This window comes from Lemur catta, chromosome 8 (assembly GCF_020740605.2).
Source record: "Lemur catta isolate mLemCat1 chromosome 8, mLemCat1.pri, whole genome shotgun sequence".
Taxonomy (NCBI): domain Eukaryota; kingdom Metazoa; phylum Chordata; class Mammalia; order Primates; family Lemuridae; genus Lemur; species Lemur catta.
Genome location: NC_059135.1, coordinates 55134569 through 55157589, shown reverse-complemented (window position 1 = coordinate 55157589; position 23021 = coordinate 55134569). Strand labels below are relative to the sequence as shown.

At 37.3% G+C, this 23021-nt stretch overlaps 3 long non-coding RNA genes across 3 annotated transcripts; 2 read left to right on the top strand and 1 right to left on the bottom strand.

Moving 5' to 3' along the window:
* Nucleotides 1-4190: 4190 nt before the first annotated feature.
* Nucleotides 4191-9295, bottom strand: LOC123643265. Its single transcript, XR_006736742.1, has 4 exons — nt 9193-9295; nt 8094-8147; nt 5690-5885; nt 4191-4554 (listed from the first exon to the last, which is right to left on the bottom strand). It is a non-coding gene; the product is annotated as an uncharacterized LOC123643265 (long non-coding RNA).
* Nucleotides 6356-10427, top strand: LOC123643266. Its single transcript, XR_006736743.1, has 3 exons — nt 6356-6375; nt 7993-8080; nt 10365-10427. It is a non-coding gene; the product is annotated as an uncharacterized LOC123643266 (long non-coding RNA).
* A 1671-nt stretch (nt 10428-12098) lies between these two features.
* LOC123643264 lies at nt 12099-13597 on the top strand. Its single transcript, XR_006736741.1, has 3 exons — nt 12099-12159; nt 13186-13390; nt 13503-13597. It is a non-coding gene; the product is annotated as an uncharacterized LOC123643264 (long non-coding RNA).
* Nucleotides 13598-23021: the final 9424 nt, after the last annotated feature.

The window sequence follows — 23021 nt, the reverse complement described above, 5'->3', positions numbered from 1 at the left end:
GCCCAGGAATCAACTTCAGAGTCAAAAAGTTTTTTGGCGGTTGATGGGTAAAGAGGAATGCTTGTTACAGAGTGGAAAGACCAAGGGTTTTGGACTCAAAATTTGACATAGTTCTCTCATATGAAAGAATGCCCTTGGTAGAAGAAAAAAATGGCGATTATTGACAGCTACAATCCAAACCGATGAGGTGTTGAAGAATAAAGTTTCCTTACAACTACAACTTTGTGGTTGTTCAGAGAGAAAAATAGGTAAAATGTACAAAATTTAATACCTAGACAAATGAGGTGTTGCAGTTTCCTTGTAATTATAACTGTGGTTGTTAAGAGAAAAACTAGATAAAATGTATGGAATTTGCCAAAAATATGGTATATATAATTTTTTAAAAGCAGAATAGTGTCACTTGACAAAATAGCTTTCTTATAGTTTCACTTAATTGCACCTGCAAATTTAAAAAGTATGGTCTTTAGTTAACTTGGTACAGCTGAAAGACTGTTCTTCGTTGTCCAACTGCAAATCTGTGTTCCTGTAACTTTAGAAAAAAAAAAAAATTTGTGCCATTATCCAAGTGGAAGTCAGGAAACCACAATGGCTTGATATTATTATCCAAGTTTAGGAAAGTATTTCATGTTTATACCGAAAAATAAGCTGATAAAAGCTCAGAAATACAAGTTTGATAATACAGAAATGCATTAGTGTTTACAAGCTGTTAAAATGTAAACTTCTGCTGCATGCTTTGTTTCATAAAACTGCAACCAGAGTACCACTTAGGACTTTAAAAATTACTTTCAAATACATCAATATGCAAGAATTAACATGCATAAATTAAGCACATTCATTGTAGAAAAAATTTAATGAAATTCAAATGAAAATAAGTTTAGAAGCAAATTACTTATAAATGTAAACTAAAATTTATTTTCAGTTGGAGTTTTGCCAACATCAAAAAACCAAGTTTAATTCACCAACTTTATGCAAGGTTTCACTTAAAGACCCCAGCACTCAATTCAGTTGCTTTAAAAACTAATTGAAGAAGATATGTTAATGATTGCCTCAAATGTCAGTAGACATTGTAGATTTTTTTTTTAAGGAACTATGGATAGCATGCAAATGTAGTGTCATATTTTTAAAAATTCTAAAAATTAATGTGATATATTATTTTAAATTTAACACTTAATTGATCAATGAACTATTTTGACCAAGAACTTGGGAACATGAAGAAATTGAGTTATCAGAAAATTAGCTAATTTGCAATTGTGTTTCTGAACTTATTAGCACTATAGTTTTCTGCTTTTCTCAAGGGAAAACTGTGCAAATATACCCTTCACTGGCTACTAATTTTTAATAGTTCTGGTAATTAATGAAAACAAATTATGTTAAAGAAAATACAACTGTTATTCACCTCCATGTTTTTCTTTTCTAGTTTCAGCTACAGTTTAAATCTTATAACTATATTGTGTATATTGTTTTAAATTATTTTGTCTTAAGTCAATCAAACAAGACATGCCAATTAAAAAATTAATCTTGCTAAGCATGCTTCTTGAAGAAAACTATTCAAAATAATTACATATGTAGAAAAGGCAGTTTTTACCCCAATCTGCACTATTTTCTATTCTAATGCTGTGAATTTTTAAGTAATTAGTTTAAAGCAGCATCTTCAATGTTTTCCATTTATTTTCTGCTGTGAGAGTTTCACTGTTACTACAGGAGTAGCTATGACTTCAAATTCATATAAACACCTAGTAAATTGTTTAGGACTCTAACATTACGAGCCATTTTTACTTGCATTAGCTCATCACATTAAATAATGACAAGTAAGGTAAATTGACAATATGTAATGGGGAAATAGTCTGTGTTATGGAATCAGAGTCAAGCCTTAAGCTTCACTTTATAGTAAAAGTAATTATAGTTTGCTAATGTCCCAAACTGAGGGCCACTCAAAAAAGTCATATTAATTTTCTATTAAATATATTACCTTTCTCTGGTTTGCATGACAGAGGGAACTTTTATTGTTTTTATTTTTTGTCTTTTTAGACTTCAAGACTAGACAGCATGGCTCTTTTGTAGTTTATTGCATGAAAGAGTTGCACTAGTCCAAGTTGAAAACAGACCCCCAGAGGGAACTTTTAAAAGTGTATGACACCGAGGACAGTTTTAAAAGCCATATGCCAACATAGTTTTATAAAGTAGGAAAAAACAAGGAAAACATCTAGATAGATGGATGTTGGCAATGAGATATATATTTAGATCAATACACCACAAGGATATCTTTCATTATTGGGCCACCTTAATGGTAACCTGATTAATGTGGCATTCAGTATATTTAATTTAAACAGTAAATTTTTCTCTGGTATTGCTCAGACTCAACACATTATTGATAGTGATCTTGATGTCAATTGCTCTTCTCTTGATTGTTTTTAAAGAAACAGATATGTTACCAGAGAGAGCAATGTTTCAAATTAATTATGTATTGTAGAATAATTTACATAATGTGTCTAACTATAATGAATAAGTGATATTTATCCAACAAAGACGTAAACAGCTATAGACCCTCAACTTTTTTTGATAGCTTCACAACTGTTTTACAATTACAACTTATTACCAGTGGAAGATTTGTACATGATGATTGATACAGTTTCATGCTGACATTTTGATGACTTCTCTTTCTAGACTTTATACACTTTTTCTTCCATGTCTTTAGTGATTGATTATCTAAAGCATAATCCCCCATGGGACATTTGACATTTAATTCATAATTCAGTCCATGCATATGAACTACAGTAGTATCTTCACAACACATAATAAACTACATTAACTTATACATTTTGGTTGTGTACCTAATATCAAAATTAAGTTCAAGGGAAATAAATCCAGTTCTTAGTTTGATATCACATGAAAAATCTGCAGCTTTCCCTTTTCAAAAACTTGTTTCAAGATTATGAAGATTCAGTCTGTCTATTAGGAAATGGAAGTTTGTTTTATGGTAAAACTATTCATCTAATTTTTTCATTACTTGTCAAAACTCTGATATCAAAAATACACTAAAATTTTCTAAAGTCTAAGGCAGTATTTTGATGTCACCTGACTTTTTAATATAAAGGTAAACCATTCAGTCATATATGGGTATTTTCTAATCATCTTATGTTTAATATAATCTAAAACACAGATGGAAAACATCTGGCCCTCAGCTTAATTTCATCCAGGCCACAAGGCAAATATCAAGACTAACTCATTTATCCTTATGGTTGGGAAAATGTGTCCTAATCTTAAAAGTATTTGGTGGCAATTTCCTAAAAGTCTACATAAGACACCATGAAAGCTAATTTCTCTTATTTCTGTCTATGTGAGTTTTATTATAGTCTGTGTATTGCTTTCCTTTTCCATTGTTTATGTCTCTTTACTTGTGGATATCACATCTTTTATATATTCATGTCCATCTCTAGCATGGAAAGTTTCATTTTGTGTCATGTGTCTCTCTTCCCAAAGTATTTATGCCCTTTATTTGATTTTGCTCTCAGTAAGGCAGAAATCAACAGGATTCTAAATTGTAGTTATTTTAAAACTGTTTCATTTTTAATAGACACTTGTATTCTTTGGTCTAAATTTTACATGTAGGTAAATTAAATTTATAGTTCTATTTGTAGATTCAACTCATGTTTTATTTTTATAGCACATGGCTAATGTTGCCTATTAATTTTTGAACATCAGTGGGAAAAATGTTTACATCACAATTGAAAATAAAATTGTAAGATATGATAGAGGATTATGGTTTAAGGCAGTGCTAGTTGGATAGATTTTAATTAGTAAAAAATATACAAATGGAGTAGGTTACCTAAGTCTTTAAACATAGCCCTTTATTTATTGAGCTAAAGTTTTAATGAATGGGATATGAACTAAGTCTGGGAAGCACATAGCTATATTTCTTATTGAAGTTATTATATTTGATAGAACTGCCTTTTTCTCTAAAGCCTTTATTCTCTTCTGTTTGATTCTTGAAGTTCATGTCATCTCTTGATAGTACGGCAGATAACTGCCAAGAAAGTCTTTGTGCACCTCAGAAGGAACAGGTGTGATACTCCAAAAAGACTAGACCCAGAGCACTTGGCAACAGTCTTGACAAAGACCTCTCTGTATTAGTTACTTTTTGTTGCAAAAAATTACTACAAACTTTCAGGCTTCAAACATTATGCATTTATTATCTCCCAGATTCTGTGAATTAGTAGTCCAGACACAGCTCATTTGCAGCCTATGCTTCAGGGTCTTTTGTAAGGGTATAATCAAGGTGTCAACCAAGGCTGGTACCTAATCTGACGGTTTGACTGGTGAAGGATCCATTTCCAAACCCGAGTCGTTGTGGCTAGGATTCAGTTCTTTGCTGGCTGTTGCCTGGAGACTGACATCAGTTCCTTGCCATGTGGGCCTCTCCAACATGACTGCTTCATCAAAGCTTGCAAGCTACAAAGGCAACAGCGTCTGCTAGCGAGATGGAGGTTCATCTTTAATAATCTAATCACAGAAGTGACAGCCCATCAGCATTCTATTCACTTGCAGGAAGTTACTCTAGAAAAGGGGATAACACAAGACTTGAATTCAAGGAGGCAGTAACCTTTGAACGCTGTCTTAGAAGCTGCCTACCCCACCCTGTGATGCATGTTGTCAAAAATGATAATAATATGAAGTTACATATCCGGACCATAGAGGCTTGGACAAAGAGTTTCTCAGCATCAGCCATGACACCTTCTCACTGGTGAGAGATTTCCAGTTGTCCCTCCAGTACTCATATGTCCTTTCTTCCTTTTAGTAATGGTAGTCCCCAAGTTTTAGGGAGGCACATGGCTGTCCATCTTGAGACTACATATCCTAGCCTTCCTTGCCATTAGGTGTGGCCATACGACTAAGTTCCTGCCGATGGGAGGTGAGCCACTCTGGGTACCACCGTTAAAAGAAAGTTGCATGCCTTCCCTTTCCTCTTTTCCTCCTTCCTGAGGCTGGAATACAGACGTGACACCTGGCATCCAACTCAACCATGTGGATGAGGACAGCACCCTGGAAGATGGCCAAAAAATGAAACAGAGGGAACCAGGGTCCCCACATTGTCACATGAAGCAGCGCATCCCGATTTTCCTGGGCTGCCTACCAGCTGGACTTTTATGTGAAAAACAAACACCACCTTGTTTAAGCCATTGTTCCTTGGTGTCTAATACAGTAACTAAACAAATTTCTTGCTGATAGACCACACGCTGCTTCTAACGCAGTTACTAGCAGTGCTCCCACTGAGTCTTCCTGGGGCAGCTGTGAATTACATCCCTTTAAAAGAGTGCCTGGAAAGCAAGCTCATGTGATAGCACCTTTTTAGCTCCTCCAAGGCTGTGTTTGCTGGTGTCCTCAAAATGAGTTCTCACCCCCTTAAGGGAGTCTTCTTAGGATGCTGCTATGGAAAACTCCATCCCTGCTTTCCTGCTTTGCCCATACTCAGGTACCTAGAGGACTTCATTCATTCAGTTCTTCATTTATTTCACTATTCTGAGAGCTCTTCTCATGTGACAGTCACTGTTTTAGGCACCAGGGAAATAGCAGTGAACAGGACAGACACAAACTTTACACTCTCAGGAACCTGATATTCTAGTAGGGCAGGAAAGACCCAATAAACAAATAAACAAGATAATTTCAGGGAATTATAAAACAAAACAACAACCTGAAATTTGTCTTCGCGTGCCCTGAATGATTCACACAGGAGTTAATGCCCCAGTCGGCAAATTATGACCAACAAAAAATTTCTATGAAGGGAGCTTGCAGATGCACTTTCTCTTCCTTCCTCCCTCTGATGGACTGTTCCAGGTACAGTATGTCCATAGTCTGTCCAAAGAGGCCCTTTGTGACTGAGCAGACACCTGTTGAGAAACCAGCTCTGTTTATTCATGGCTGTTTATGATGCAGTGGCCAGAGCAGTCATTCGTCACCTTGTACTTGCTACCATTCCTTCCCTGCCTCCCTTCCCTTTGCCCTGACTTTTGCAGAGCTGGGATTGTACATCCTAAAAAAGCCTTAGCACTTAAGCTTTGCCTCAGGTTCTGTGTTCCCAGGAAATCAGGCAGAGACAGACATTGCCAATATTATCGATGGACTTACAGCTGTGACTTACGTCATCACTTCCTTCCCTCCAGTGTTCCTCTAGCTAACTCGTTATTCTTAGTTCTATTAGTCATGCTGCAACTTTCCATTTTGTACTTATAGCTTTATTTAATTTTCTAACCGCTGGAGATGGTCTCCTTTGTCTCTGATATTTTGCAGGATGAAGACACTGGTGTCCCTACTCTTCTGTTCACCACTCCTCCCCCATTTACCTCCAAACCTCCATCATCACACTTTCACATCCTTAAGGTTGGTAGCATTTACATTCTGTTCTGTAATCAAAATTATCTTCTATTATTTTCCTAAGTGCCCCTTCTAACTTTGAAAATCAATATACAGTGTCAATTACTATGATGACTATCCATTGCACAATAAATGTTTATTAAGAATTTGCTGTGTTTTGGGACACTATTCTATAGGGTCTAGGGATAAAGTGGGAAAAAAAAACAGACAGAAATCGTTGCCTTCTCAGGTCTTTCATTTCAGTGGGGGAGAAAATAGTAAACACGATGCCTACGTAAAGTGCACAGTATGCTGGATTACGGAGAGGAGCAAGAAGAGAACAAAGCAAGGAGGGGGACTAGGAAGAGTCAGTCTCAGGGGATGAAATTTTAGGTAGGCTGGGCAGGGAGGGCCACTTGGAGAAGGTGACCCTAGGGAAGCACGGGAGCAAGACAGCAGCTGCTGGGGGGAACAGCATTTCAGGCAAAGGGAACAGCAAATATAATAGCCCTATGACAGGAGTGTGCTCGTTGTATTTAAGCAAGAGCAAGGAAGCTCATCTGGCTGGAGCAGATTGACCCAGGGGGAGAACAGAGGGAAATAAAGGAAGAGAAGGAATGAGGAGCACATTTTGCAGGGCCTTCTACCTCAAAGCAAGGATTTTGGCTTTTATTATAAGAAGAGAAGGAAACCTTGACAGCGTTTTGAGCAGTGGAGTGACAGGATCTAAAGTACATTTTAACAGGATCACTCTGGATATTGTGTTAAGAAGAGACTAACGGGAGTGAGAAGGAAGCAGGAAAACTAGTTAAGAGACTACTGAAATAATCTAAGCAAGAGATGACGGTGGCTTGACGTAGGGTGGTAGCAGCCAAGGAGAGGAGACGTGGTCAGAATCTGGATATTTCGAAGGTACAACCAATATGATTGGTGAATGGGTGGCCATGGGAGAGGAAAATGCAGGCAAAAGGAACCCCAAGGTTTTTGACCTGAGCAACTGGAAGAGCGGAGTTGTCATATAATGAGATGGGAAGACTATTTAGAGAACAGGCTTTAAGGGAGAAGATCAGGGACTCCACTCTTTGTTGCTGTTTTAATTATCTATTACTGCACAACCAATCGCCCCAGAACTCAGTGGCTCAAAACAACAATGAATTGCCATCACTTGTGGTTTCTGTCAGTCAGGAATTTGGATGGGATTCAGCTGAGCATTTCTTGCTCGCAGTCTCTTGCTGAAACTCCCCGATTTAGTACTGAAAGTCCTGTGTCCTGGGAAATCCCTCCCAAGGATGTGAAAAGTTCTGATTTTTGGTGACAAGTGCAAAAGATGGGGGGAAAGTACAAAACCCATATAGCAAACCCTCAAAATAGGGACTTAAGTCAGTGCTGTTTTAATGTCAGATGGATACAGCATGGACTATCTGCCTTAGGTAGCCACTGCCACAGCTTTTTCCCACCACTGATGTTGGCAACTATGGTTGTGATTCACAGTAATGGATCACCTGCTGCAGCATCACTTCAGGTGATATGACTGAAGTATGCAAATTAAGTTGAATGGCAATCGTGGGTGTTAATAGTCTGGGTTTGACTTGACCTATGGATTAACTGCTGTGCTTTGTATCGACATTACTGTGGCGCCTGGAGGACTGGGATGGCCCTCGACTCCCACCCAAAATCTGGGTCAGATGTTGAGACTGATGATGCCAAGCACACACCAAGAGATAATGGAAAGGTCTGTTACTTACATACTTGAGGTCTCCGGGGAGAGCAGGACAGGCCTCTCCGCAGGTCTGGAAAGGCTTGAGAGAGCAGAGAATGGAGTTTTTATTGTGGTTAGGGGGTAGGAGTGAGGTGAGGGTTCCCATGTGTGGGGGGAGCTTGTGTAGTGTGGATCTCCCCCCAGCACCAAAGGAGAGAACACTCAAGCCTTCTCATCAGCTGGCCCAGATGTGGGATTGGGGTTGGGGGAGAAAGGGGCGAGGCTTAATGCTGTTAGTAGTCAAACGTCAAAGAATGGGGTCAGACTCTATTGCAGAGATAGTGCTAGTTTAATTTTTAGCATTATGAATATTGTCACAATGTTTTCTAAAAGTTCAGATCATGAAAAGAAGAACAACTGCAATATCACCAGTATGATCCAGATTTTGCTGAAAAGGAAGCTTAAACGACTATTCTTTTCACGAGGAAAGGAAGGACACATACAACTAGATTAGGGAGGTAAATAGCCAAAACAGAGCCTGTTGCACAATATGCAAAAATAATTTTGGATTGGGCACAGAGGAGAAGGAGATTGCAAAAACACACACGGAGACTAGATCTCACAATTCTGGAATTAGCAAGGAAGTACTTCTAAATCTATCAGAAGATTTTTTTGTTTTATTTTGTTTGTTTTGTTTTTCTGTTTCCCAAAGGCACCAATGCTTAGTTAAAAATAGTGACTACTGGCCGAGCGTGGAGGCTCACGCCTGTAATCCTAGCACTCTGGGAGGCCGAGGTGGGAGGATCGCTCAAGATTAAGTGTTCAAGACCAGCCTGAGCAAGAGCGAGACCCTGTCTCTACTAAAAACAGAAAGAAATTAGCTAGACAACTAAAAAAATATATAGAAAAAATTAGCTGGGCATGGTGGTGCATGCCTGTAGTCCCAGCTACTTGAGAGGCTATGGCAGGAGGATTGCTTGAGCCCAGGAGTTTGAGGTTGCTGGGGGCTAGGCTGATGCCATGGCACTCTAGCCTGGGCAACAGACCAACACTTTGTCTCAAAAAAAAAGAAGAAAGAAAGAAAGAAAATAGTGACTACTGAATTAGTTTGGGGGTACCACACAAACAAACACACAGTATTTTACCATTGCCTTGATGACAGTATGGAACTGAGTAAGATTACTCTTCCTGATTCACAGGTTGTAACTACAATGTCCTGTGGGCAAATAAAAGAGAGAAATTTGATGACTGATATGTTGGCACCTGTATTAGGTTGCTCGGGCAGCCATAACAAAGTACTGCAAAACAGGCAGCTTAACACAACAGAAATGTATTCTCACACAGTGCTGGAGGCACGAAGTCCGAAATCAAGGTGTCAGCAGGAACAGGTTCCCTCTGAGGTTCTAGGGAAGAATCTATTCCTTGCCTCTGTCCTAGCTTCTCGTGGCCCTGGCAATCCTTGCATTCCTTGGCCTACACTTCATCATTCCAATTTCTGCTTCCATCCTCAGGTCACCATCTTCCTTCTCCCTCTCTCTCTCTCTCTCTCTCTCTCTCTCTCTCATGTTGGATTTATGACCCATCCTAATCCTGTATGACCTCATCTTAACTTGATCACATCTACAAAGACCCTTATTTCCAAATAAGGTCACATTCACAGGTTGCAGGTGGACATGAATTTTGAGGGTCCGCTGTTCAACCCAGGCCAGCCCCTTACAGCATAGAATTCATTCCATCAGATCTTACCTATGACTGTCCTTTCTACAATATATCAAGTAATACGTCAAATTACAGCAACAAAAACATGTTCCCCTGCTCTTAGGTACTTTAATTTGAAAAATGGAATTTCAAATAATTTTCTTATTTCTATGAAGATTTTAATGAAACCACAGAAAACAGAAAATAAAAAATTGTTAGTATATTGTTGAAGTGAAAACTAGACTTTGCTCATCTATCTGCGTATTCAGCAAAGAGTACAAATATAAATCTTGAGAAATTCCATTCTGTTTATAAACTTCTGTAAAGTTTATAATTAGACTTGATAGTAGCAGAACTGTAAGTCAAAATGAATTTACATTTGACTATATTCAGTTTTACCACTACATATAATAAAAGGAAAGAAGGCTGTCCTAAAGCTGCGGGCAATTCAGAGAAGTATTATTAGGAAAGGCAACAGAAAGATTAAAAATAACTGACTATATCATAGGACAGAAGGAAATATGTCATTGCTATTTTTTATTAAAATATAGGTAATATCTGTTTAACTAGTACTGTTTATGTTTTCCTTTTAATCTTACGTATGTTTACTTGTTTTAAGAATATACAATAATAGGCTGGGTGTTGTGGCTCATGCCTGTAACCCCAGCATTTTAGGAGGCCAAGGCAGAAGGATCTGAGGTCAGGAGTTTGCAACCAGCCTGGACAACATAGGAAGACCTCATCTCTGCAAAAAAAAAAAGAAAAGAAAATTAGCCAGGTATGGTGGTGCACACTTATAGTTACAGCTACTTGGGAGGCTGAGGCAGGAAGATCACTGCTGTGCCACTGCACTCCAGCCTGGGTAACAGAGTGAGACTCTGTCTCAAAAAAAAAAAAGAATATACAATAATAGAGTTTACAAAATTTAACTACCCAATATAGATTTAAAAAGAGATAAATTACTATATTCGACAAGAAGAAAATTATTAAAATATTGTCATATTTTTCTGACACATAGTTTTTTTAATTAGTTCTACTCTTTAATTACTTCTAATTGCATTATTAACTAGTCTTATTATTGTTTATTTAAATAATAACCTATTAGCCTATGTAGTCCTATTTTTAAAGAATTTAAATGGTTTATTTAAATTTATGTTTATGTACATATGTGATCTCTGGTATTCTGCTTTTGAGAATAATTTGATAAAGCTTTTGCATAAAAAGCATAAATAATTCCATTAATTTCATTAGATCATAATCACATTTTTCTGTTTATTTAATGAAATAAAAATGTATAGCTGACTAAAAAAATCAATTTGAAGCTAGCAACCATTTTTTTAATAGGAGGTAGACAATATTTAACAGTTTACAAGATGAGGGTTGACTATAACCTAAATAAATATTTCATGATACAATTTAATAAAATAGGTACTAACTATATTATTTAATGATATACACCCAATGGGAAAGAAATCACTGAAAAGTTTTAGCCACAGCTTTTATCTAATGTATTTTTTTTAAAGTGGCAGTCTCAAATCACTCCAGTTATACTGAAAGAGTCAGTGTTATAATATTAACTTATACTGATTTGCTACTCAAAAATGTTTTTCTTTCTAGCTAATGACATGGCCCTAAGGATGAGTGCTGAGAATAGCTAAAATGATTTGCTAATGTACATTTAAAAAGCCATTTTTCTCACAAATACTCAATATTTCACCAATCAAGATTCTCACCAATCCTCTCTCTGTTCTCCTGGACTATCCCTCAAGAATGTTGCATTCTGGACAAAAGTCTGGGATAGAGGAGACTGGGTCTTTCAGTGAAAATTGCCATCAGTTCTACCACTCTATAGTATATCAGAACTGAAAACATTTCAATGTGGATCAAAACACTCCATTTCTAATGCTGGCTTCACTTTAATGGAAATATACTTAGAACAGAGAATTTAAAATGTTTATGATATCTTGATCAATGGTGAAAGGGAACTAACTGCCCTTTGACTTAGCCAGGAGGTATTTTCACCCTGGCTGCCACCCTGAGATTGGAGGTAGGGGAGAGGTTGCCTTTGTTTCCTACAGTGGGAGAAGGAACTTTGTGATGTGAACGAAAGCCCATTCTCAGGTATAAAAATTTTAGGAGAAGGTTCCTAAGAATGTTGAGGACCTGATAGCTAATTCCCTTAAGCTATATTCTTCTTGGAAAACCACCACACTTTGAAGACCACTGGTTTAGGAGAGAGGCGGAGCAGACAGGCTGAGCACATGTGGTAGCGAGGAGGGCAGCACTGAGAACCTCCTGAGGTTAACCATGAAGAATTTGACGTGAAACTGGTCATGTGTTTCCATTAGCCACAGTCTGCTGCGCGGACACGAACGCGAAGATCTGGATTTAACCAGGATCGTGGATCTAATCAAGTAAGTAGTCTTGAGAATTTCAAGATGTGATACAGGCTGACAATGAACAATAAGGGGGGAAAAAAGAAAGGAAACATAATCCCGGTACACTTCTAAATTCTGCAGTAATACATTTTTAGGCAGATTTTAGCTCCTGACTCATTACACTCTCTAAGTAAGGTCTGTCATATTCTTGGTAAGTTCATCACCATGTAGAAAGGTAAGGGAGATGAAAGTGTGTGCCAGGGAGTGATTAAAATGATTGAGCATGGCATTTAAGCTGGGTAGGAAGGGCTGTGAGGACCCTGGGGAGGAGGCTCAGTGAAAAGGTGATAGCGTCAATAGATTAAAAGTCTGGTGGGGCTGAAAAATTGTTAGTGGTGCGGTCCCATAGGGAGTGAGCTGAGAATGGGATGATTAAAATGGAGATTATGAGGCTGGGTATGGTGGCTCATGCTTGTAATCCTAGCATTGCTGAGGTGGGAGGATTGCTTGAGGCCAGGAGTTCAAGACCAGCCTGAGTCAAGAGTGAGACCCTGTCTCTACAAAAAATAAAAAAAACTAGTTAGGTGTGGTGGCACACACTTGTAGTCCTAGCTACTCGGGAGGCTGAGGCAAGAGGATTGCTTGAGCCCAGGAGTTTGACGTTGCAGTGAGCCATGAAGATGCCACTGCACTCTAGTCCTGGCGAAAGAGCAAGACCCTGTTTCAAAATAAATAAATAAATAAATTTTAAAAAGGGAGATTATGGAGGATGTGCTATTATTGATAATAAGATCTGGGTCACCACTAATAAAAACAGAATACGAGTTACATACATCATTTTAAATATTGTATCAACCACATTTAAAAAAGTAAAATGAAACAGGTGAAATTTGTTTTACTATTTTACTGAACCTATATATCCAAAGTACTATCATTATGACATGTGAACAATATAAAATTATTAATGAGATATTTTATATTCTTTTTTTGGTACTACATCTTCAGATTCCAGTGTGTATCTTACACTTTAGTACATCTCAATTTAACCTGGCCTCATTTCAGGTGCTCCATGGCTAAATGGACCTGGTGGCTACAGAATTGGACGGCTCAGGTCTAGGGGCTGACAGAGGAAATGAATGGGGGAGGCTGGTGGAGGACACATTCACTGGAAGAGAGATCAAGGAGCTGGGTATGGGGAATTGGAAGCATCATCTCTGTGGATGTTGAAATCACCAAGAATAATGACTGGATGGTGTCAGAAGTGATGGTAAGCCAGAATCTAAAATCTTTGTAAATATTTTTGTACTTTTATTTTGCATTGTCTGCCTTTATCATTTCTTTTTAAGTTCCCAAGGATCTTCTCTGAACTCTTTTCGCAGGTATTTCTAGGAGCTGTCATCATAAAACTTATGTATCCGTACAATCCTATGTATCTGAAAATATCTTTATCCTTGATAATTTGACTTGGTGTAGAATTCTCAGGCCTTTGAAGGAATTCTTTACTGCTTTCTAGAATTAAATATTACTAGTGAGAAGTCTGATATCAGTCTGATTCTGACTTTTTTTGTTTTTTAACTGAAGATGTCTTTCATCTCTTTAGTTTCTTGCCATTCTAAAATTTCACAATCATGTTGTATCGGTCAGGATCCAATAAGGAGACAGAAACTATACTAGCACTATGAGCAGGGAAAATTTAGTATGCAGAATTATTAGGTAGTAAAAAGGGATTATTTACTAAGAGGGATAAAGACTGCAGAAATATCAGATGTAAGGAGCAGCCAGTACCTCTAGGACTGAGGAGAGTACCCAGGAAGAAATGAACATGGAAGAGGATCTTAGATCAAGTCTCGAGATTCAGACCTCTTTGGAAAGGATATGCCTGTAGTCCACTGAATGGCAGAGAAATTGGTTGAAATGCCATAGGCTCAAGCTGGCAAGCAGGAAGTCAACTACTGGGGTGCCAGGAATATTCCTGGGAAACTACCCTCCGGGTGCTGGCAAAATTTGCTGGCAGGCGTGCACCACTAGATTTCTTGCATACCACTGTGAAGGAAGCTGCCTGCTGGCAAGGAAGCCATCTGCTAGCAACCACAAAAGCAAGAAAAATGATCATTAGAACCAGGAAGAGAAGCTGCTTCCCCTTGCAATGTCCTTCCAGCATCCTCTACTGACAAGGCCTAACCAATGTTAGCTGGGAAAGGAGAAATATTTACAAGATCCACCTCCAGTAATGTAAAGTAGGGCAAAGAAGGGTGGGTATGGGCCTTGGAGGCTATACATTGGTAACTGGTTCACATGTGCCTAGCATAGAGTTTTGTGGTTTTTGTTTTTCACTGATGGTCTAAGCATTTCTTGCGCCATTTAAATCTGAAGATTTCTGACTTCTTTCTACTCTTGGAAATTTTTTATGATTTTCTTTATAATACTCTTGCCTTCATTTTCTCTGTTCTCCTTTTCTAGGTTACAGCATTTATAGGTTACACCTCCTGGATTGATCTTTATATCTCTCATCTTTTCTCCCATATTTTCTTTCCTTCTGCAATCCAGGAGATGTCCTCAATTCTATTATCCAATTAAAAAAAAATAATTTTCCATTTCCCCTCCCCCCATCCCAGTAACCACATTCCAATCTTTGATTTTGTGAATTTGACTATTTAAAACACCTTATATATGCAGTATTTGCATATGTCCGACTTATTTTACTTAGCAAAATGTCCTCAAAGTCCATTCATGTTGTCACATATTGCAGAATTTCCGCCTTTTTAAAGGCAAGATAGTATTCCCATAGTATGTATGTACCACATTTTCTTTCCACATTCATCTGTCAGTGGACAATTAGGTTATTTCCACACCTTGGCTATCGTGAATAGTGCTGAAATGAACATAGGAGTACTAATATCTCTTCAAGATCCTGATTTCAATTCTTTTGCATATATACCCAGAAGTGGGATTGCTGGATCATATGGTAATTCTATTTTTAACTTTTTGAGGAATCTCCATAGTGTTTTTCATAGCAGCTGAACCATTTTGCTTTCCTACCAATAGTATGCAAGGGTTCGAGTTTCTCTACATTCTCACCAACACTTGTCTTTTGTTTGTTTGTTTTTAAATAATCATCCTGACTGGTGTGAGGTGATATCTCATTGTGGTTTTGATTTGCATTTCCCTGCTGCTTAGTAATGATGAGCACTTTTTCATACTCCTGTTGGCCATTTGTATATCTCCAACCTTTTTAACTAAAAATGTTTAATAAACAATTATTTGTAATTTTTAAAGAGCTAGTTCTTGTTCTTAGACCAATTGTAAGTTTGTTATGGCATCCAATTAGTCTTTCATGGATGCAATATAGTATTTTCTCAAATTTCTCTGAGGATAGTGTCTAGTACATTATTTTACGTTTCCTTCTGTTCTCTTAATTACCTCTTCCCTCTGGCATCATTTATTTTCTAATAGTTTATCATACTGTTTTTATTGCATGTTTTGGCTTTTCTCTAATGTCTGGCAATCCTTGGTTGCTTGATCATATTCAAGAGCAAGGCAATAGGAATTCTGTTTCTGGCCAAGATGGCGTAATGGGGAGGGGATTTACCCTCTAATCTGAAAAAACTTAGAAAAGTATTCTTTAATGAATCTTCAGTTCTCAAAGCATTAGACATCTGGCAACAAAAGAAGTGATCCCTAAAAGACCAGAAACCAATAAGGTATCCCTATGGTTTTACCAGCTTATGCCTGGAGAAATTTTCTGGCTACAGCATGGAAGAGGGAACGTAGGTGGAGCTGGGCAGTCTACCTGAATCAAACAGACAGAGCGAGGGCCCCAGCTAGGTCAAGGCAGCTATAGTTCACAGGCCATAGTACCAGAGGGGAGAAAGCTGTACAGAAAGGAGACTCCAGAGGTCTGCAGAGGATCCCTTGAATATTCATCTGAGCAATGAACAATACACACATGTGAGAAAAATTACTTGAGGCCAAAGAATCACTGGAAAGGATAACAAATGACGGTATGTAGGACTCCACAGGGCTGTGAATAGTGCTTGTTCCCACCAGCCAAAGGGGAAATCCTCATAACTTACAGGGCATAGGGTAGAGTACACAGAAGGGTTTTGCCTCATAGTGGGAAAAAATTAGCTTCAGGCTTAATGCTGCTCTGGTCCTTCCTATCAAAGCTTAAAAGCAAGACCTAAAAGGATCAACTTACATCAGAGAACAAAACTCAAGTATATTTATATGAATACAAAATATCCAGCATCCAACAAGGTAAAATTCATAATGCTTGACATCTATCCAAAAATTTCCAGGCATTCAATGAAGCAAGAAACTACTACCCATCATAAAATCAATCACTCAAAACTAACCCAGATTTAACACAGATAATACAATTAATGGGCAAGGACATTAATGCAGCTATTATTACCACCCCTCATATGGTCAGGAAGCTACTAGAGAAAAGATTGAACACATAAGTGAAGATATGGAAGTTATAAAAAAGACCCAAATCAAATTTTAGAGGGGAAAACTAAAATATCTAATATAAAAAATACACAGGATGGGATTAATGTCAGATTAGACATTGCAGAAGAAATAATTACTGGCTTTGAAAACATTTTAATACAAACTATCCAAAATAAAATGTGCAGAGGGAAAAGAAAGACTGAAAAAAAGAAAGAAAAATGAACAGAACATCAGTGAACTGTGGGACAACCTCAAGTGGCCCAATATACATGTAACTAAAGTCCCTGAGGGAGAAAAGAGAAAGCAGAGAAGAGGCAGAAAAATATTTAAAGTAATAGTGGATGACATTTTTCCAAATGTGAAGAAAATGATGAACCGACAGATCTAAAATGCTCACCAAACCTGAAGCACAAGCAACTTGAAGAAACCATATCAAGGTACATGGTAATCAAATTGCTTAAAACCAGTAATAGAGAATCACAAAAACACACAGAGGAAGAAAAGACATTACACACAGAGGAACAAAGAACAGTATGACAGATTTCTTTTTAGAAACAATGCAAGTGAAACATTGCAAGGCGAAGGTACAAGACAATGGAGCAACGATGTCCTGAAGCGGGGGAGGAGAGGGAACCACTGTAGAATCCTTTACTGAGCCAAAATAGCTTTCAAAAAATGGAAGGTGAAATAAAGACCTTTCTTAGATACACAAAAGACAAAAGAGTTTATCATCACCAGACCAGCCAGCATTACAAGAAATGTTAAAGGTAATCCTTCAAGCAGAAGGAAAATATACCAGAGGTAAATCTGGATCTACACAAAGAAATGAAGTGCAGTGGAGATAGTAATTATGTGGGTAAATATAAAGTGTTCTTCTTGCTATTTAAATCTCTTTAAAAGATAATCAACTCTTTGAAGCAAAAATAAAACAATGTATTGTATATTTGGAAACTAAATGTAAATAAAACACATGTAGAAATACATGACAACAAAAGCACAAAAGCCAGGAGGGGAGAAATGGAAGCATATTGTTTTACGTTCTTTATATTTTACATGAAGTGGTATGATATCACTTGAAGGTAGATTGTTATAAGTTAAAGATATATAGTATACCTTAGCAACCACTGAAATAATACAGCAAAAAGTTAAAATTAAATCATAAAAAATTGATAAGTTCTGTTTTGGACAGTGAAGGAGCTCAGGAAATTTCACCCCAAAATATGACTCTTTGATTTAAAGAGTATTTTGAATTAAAGGCCCTTAGAGATCAACAGGCCACAGAAGGAGCTTCCCCTTCTATCTGCACAAAACCAGACGGACCCATTGATCGAGAAGGACAATTATCTTTCCTTCTCCTCCCCATTATCCCAATATATTGCAGGAAACGAGATCAAGAATGCAACCAGACCTGGCCCAACCCATTTTAAAGATAATACCTGTCTCTTTAAAAGTTAATTTAATTTCCAAAGAGAATCAATTACAAGTCAATCTGTTTCTCCCATCCATTTATTCTCCCAAGTATCTATTCATTCTCCCTAATAACCATTTTTTGCCCCTAAACAGAATCACCTACATTCCTCATTTCCCCCTCCCCTCTAAAATGAGGGTATATAAATTTCTAGACCTCACTGGGATATTGGATAATCACTCTGTGATTCTCCCCGTGTACGTGGTAGATAAATTTATAATCTCTTTGTCTTATTAATGGGCCTTATTGTGAGTTGATCTTTCAGCGACCCTTCCAGGGGCAAAGGGGAAGTTTTCCTTTCTCCCCAACGACAGGTAGAGTTTGAGAAGCCTATGGGATATCTAAGTAAATTTGCTCAGCATATAGTTAGACTACATGAGCCCAAAGCTCAATGGAGAATCAGGCCAGTCAGCATATAGGTGGTAGATAAAACCATTAGTGTGAATGAGATAGATCACCAGGGAGACCATGTCTAGCAGGGTGGGAAGGGATTTAGGTCACACTAAGGTTTTAGAGGGTGGGCACAGGCAGAAAACACTACCAAGAAGCCCATGAATGAGGAGAACTGGGAGAGAGGGGTGCATGAAAACCACAAGTGTTTCAAAATGGAGTGAGAAGTCACTATGTCACATGCAGTAGAAAGATCTCCTAAGGCAAGGGGCAGAGTCCCCGCCCTCCCCCACCTCCAATGAATCTGACACCTTTTGCCAGAGCAGTTTCATCAGCAAGGTGCAGACACAGCCAGCACCAGCATGATAAGCAGTGGCTGAAAATGTCTGAAGAGACATGGTGCAGAGAAGAAGGAAAAAGAGGGCACTTCCAAGTGCCAAGTATTCTATTTTCTGTTTCATTTTGTTTTGTTTTAAGGTTATTTGACTTAAGCTTGTTTATTAGTTGAGGGGAAAGGTAGTTAAAAAAAAAAAAAAGAAGAGTTACACTCTAATGGAATGTTTTTCCAACATTTGCTTTTCCCAGTATTTATGCAAAGAAAGAATCTGCTTGTATTTAGTTTTAGCAAGATCTCCTTTCATCTCAATATATAGTTGGTTACAATTCCTAGGTTTGTTTGCTTTTTCTGTTACAAGTTTAGGTTACTTGATTCCTGATTAAGTTGGGGAGGGACACGGCCTTTTTCTAACTTAGAGCTATCTTCAAATCACAGTCAGAGGAAGTATCTAGTTCTCCAAAGAGGTCCCAAACAGCACTAAGAAAAAAAGTCAAATTCCCTGGTCAAATAAAATTGAAAAAGGCTACACATTAAAAATGTCCCTCTGAGAAACTGACCAAGTATATTAGCATATTAAAGCCTCAGAGACATTCTACATTAAACAACAACAAAAAAACCCACCCTGTTTAACAGTTTAACAAATAAATTTTCCCTGGGGTTGGGGGTGGGTGCACTGATTTTTTTCTCTGCATGTTATTAACATACCGGAAGAGTTTTCTCTTACCACCAGTGTGGGAAACCCTGCTGTAGCCAATTGATTCTACCTATGTTCTGTGGATTCCGTTTAGATTTTATTAATACAATAGTGAGGTTCTTCTCCATCTTAATCTTTAGATTTAGGGATTCATGTTACTTCAGGGACTTGGAGCCCTCCCTAGACTATCAACAGTGAAGAAAATGGTAACACCACCAATTGCCTTAGGAATCCCTTTATAACACCAGGGCCAGGAGGCACTTTAACAAAAGATTGCACCAAGGATGAAGATGGTTGAGGAAAGGTCACTAAGAGACAACATCTTTAATTAAGGTTAACAAAAATTCCTCATCTGTGAAAGGATTGGTAATTTATCAGACACCTTCCTAGAAGGATGTGAGTTGTAGACAGGATCAAAGAGACTCCTTACATGTCTGGAGGAAGCAATCAACTAAACTACAATGACTTTAAATCACTATACAAAAATGGTAGCATATTTTGAAGTTCTGATGCAATAAAGAATTATGATATAATGCCCATGGAAATGAAAGGGTGCTTTACATTATAGGTTAAAAGAGGGAAAATTGTACAGCACAAATGTGTTAGTGTGGCAGTGTGCTGTCTCTAGCATCACTCAGAGAAGGGCAGAGTGGGATTCGGTTTGGTCCCAGTGCAAACCCTGATGATGAAGTCCAGCCTGCCCTGCTCCCAACCTTCTCCTTCCCATCTTATTAAAGTGACTATTTAAGCACAACTAACCCTTTAAAAAAGATTGCTATTTCACATGTGTACCAGTATTTAAATCCATCCACACATCAAGAATTGGAAGACAATCATCGTTTACATGAGGCCTGCAATAACAATGTTTTGGCTCCAGGCTCCCTCTACTGTCTTTGAAATAATAAACAAACATTTTATGGCACCCTCCTGACTTAAATTCTAATACTTATGAAAGTCAAAACAAACACAGTCTTGTGCAATAATAAAGGATATCTTTAGTATGATAATCAGGAAGTTCAGTATTTGGAGAAAGTTGAAAAAAATATGAAATAATTAATGAAACATTTATACAGATAGAACCATATGAAGTTGCCATTATTTGACTATTTCTTATCCATAAATGGCAATTTCATATGGTTCGACCTAATATATGAACATTTAATTGCCAAAGAATAGCAAGGGGTGTGTGTGTGTGTGTGTGTGTGTGTGTGTGTGTGTGTGTGTGTGTTGCAGGGGAGGTTATTATTGCTTTTAACAAATAATCTCCATTATGAAATCCCTAAATGCATTGGTTACTTGACATGATGTTTGTTGACCAAAATTAACTACAGAATATAAGTCCGGTGTCTTATAGGAATGTGTGTATTATACTTTTAGTTTAGAAGAAAGAAAGCTGCCTTCAGGTTAATAAGTGTGAAGATGTCAAATGTTTCACTTGAGAAGGTAAATAAAAGAAATGCAGAAAAGCCATATGTTTACAAGAGCAAAGCTGGAAATAAAATAGTTAACATTTTAACTGTGAAAGGAGGAAGTAGGGCAATTTGCATAGACTTCAAATAATCTCACCCCATTGAGAAAACCAGCAAATCCTGGAAAGAATTAGAAGTAAAAGCTAAAGTCAATACACTTCAAATATCCTTGGTGTTTCACAGTAACTAACAAGAAAGCATCTTCTGGGTAAGCTCACACTTTGCACAAAATAAATATTAATTCTGTTGTTAGTGGTTTTCCAAAAAGTTAATATTTTACACTTCAAGATTTTAGTTTCTTAAGTTTGCCTTTGAAGCTCAAACAACGCCTTTTGAAGTTATGTTTTCATAGTCCTAGGAATTCAGTCTAAGAATGAGACATGCCATCAAAGATTTGTTTACAACGATGTTCATTAAAACTTTATTTTTTGCAGTTACTATTCACCAGTTAAGTCTTATGCCTAACATAGTGCCCAGTATATAGTAAGCCCTCAACAAATATTTTTGAAAAAATGAATTACAGGAGAAAAGTTGGAAATTTCCAAATTGGGGACTGGTTGAATAAATTATGGATAAATTGGTGGTTTACACATATTATATAATATTATTTAATATATGGCCACTAAACATGTTTTGAAGACTTTAAAACATTGGGGAAATATTCAAGAGAGAATGTTAAGTTAAAAGGGATGCTAGCAATATGTATACCATCTAATCCAAACTTTATAAAGTAAATATATATGTGCACACAAAAAGGCTAGAAGGAAAAATAGAATAATTGAGGTTATTAGTGGGTAGTGGAATTCTGGGTGGTTTTTATTTTTTTCTTTGTGTTTCTCTGTAGGTTCCAAATTGTTTATCATGAACATGTATTAGTTTTAAAGTCAGAAAAACACTAAATGCTATTTAAACATTTTTTATATAATGCTCTGCTAACATTCAGATCTGTAATAAAAATGTACCCATTAAAAAAACAGGGACTTTAATAAAAGGTAGTTGTTGTGAGAATATTCAATATTTGTATATGAGTGTTTGGCTCTTCCTCTTCACTGTGTTATAATAGAACAAACTCTCACTAGACGGATACTTTTGGTAATTTACTCAGTAGTGTGAATGCACAGGCCAAAGCTAAACTATGCTGTACTTTTGACTATTACACCAATAACAATTTCTGCACAAGAGTCATAGAGATAGGTGAATTGTTTCGCAAGTTATGCAAATAAAGATGAAACATAATGCTTTTTCATCAGAGAGAAGTAAAATAATCACCATGGGTTCAAGCAGGCTCTAAGCTAGGCGTTTTTCTTAAATGATCTCTAATCCTTACAACTACCCTGAAAGTAGGTATTTTTATTCAAACACATAATATTATAATAGAAGTAATAATAATATCTAAGAGTTATTGATGAATTGTCATGTGTCAGGCTCTGTGTCAGGGGCTTTAATTATTTTCTCTCATTCCATATTCTGAGCTACAGGGGTAAGTAGTGCATGTGCCCCCACTTCACACTTGAGGCCCAGGGTGGAAGCCAGATCTGTCTAACCACTCCCCCATGTGGAGAAAATATTTTTATTCTCCAAGGTCATTAATCCATTTTTGCCCCTACTTTCAGAACCAATAAATAAACATTAAAAACACTGCATTCTACAAATGGATTTGAGTTCATCTGTTGTGGGGAAGAGAGGTAGGAAGAGAAAGTTTGTTTTTTTTTTCTTTTTTCCTCGACACAAGGAAACAAAGAAGAGAAAGTTTAATCAGTCAGATTTGATGTTTTCTTACACTTCCTTGGAGTAGAACAATGGAAATAGCCAGTCAGCCATTACCCATTCATCAATACTAAGCAAATTCAACAAAACTAATGTTTTCAAAGGTGTTGATCAATAAATATAATGAATTTCCTTTTGCCTTGTTTGAACGAAAAGTCTTCAATCAAACTTAAGACATCTTCTATGTAATGGTGTTCCTGTAATAGAGGAAGTAGTGGCTTGCTAGATCCTTATCAAACTGGGGATGTATTTGTTAATGATTTCATTGAGTTCTTTTAAGAAACTTCCATGCTGGCTTTTTTACTTTGTCCTTCGTGTCAT